The 365-nt window shown below is 46.6% G+C and overlaps 1 protein-coding gene across 2 annotated transcripts in view; it reads left to right on the top strand.

Moving 5' to 3' along the window:
- Window positions 1-365, top strand: part of LOC138172069 (lipase member J-like) — a 123,466-nt gene that overhangs the window by 93,196 nt on the left and 29,905 nt on the right. The window lies entirely within an intron of this gene.

Below are 365 nucleotides of genomic sequence, written 5' to 3'. Positions count from 1 at the left end.
ACCTCCTCGGAGATCTATTCCATGTGCTTGTATTACTCTATTCAGTTCTTAGAAGCCATCATTTCCAGCCCCAGGTCTTTTCTCCCCCTTCTCAAGAACTTCAGTGCCTGACTTTTCTTGAACCCAACCCCCAGCCCCACAGCATGCAGGTGTCCAAGTTCAAGCACCTTTTCAATTCTCAAAGCCCGCATCTCATTCTCATTCTCTTTCCCCACCTCTGGCCCTTATGGATATTGGACACAGGGATATTAGGGAAAAACAACATGTTGGTGTGTTGTCTGCTTTGGGTTCTGAAAGCCAAACTTGAGAAGGTAGAATTACCACAACAGGGGTCCAATGACCTGACTTTGAATCCTGGTCTCAGT

The sequence above is a fragment of the Petaurus breviceps genome, unplaced genomic scaffold (assembly GCF_028583685.1).
Source record: "Petaurus breviceps papuanus isolate PSGF00001 unplaced genomic scaffold, PetGlider_PUasm1.0 490, whole genome shotgun sequence".
In the NCBI taxonomy this organism is placed as follows: Eukaryota; Metazoa; Chordata; class Mammalia; order Diprotodontia; family Petauridae; genus Petaurus; species Petaurus breviceps.
This window is presented reverse-complemented; position numbering and strand designations above follow the sequence as displayed.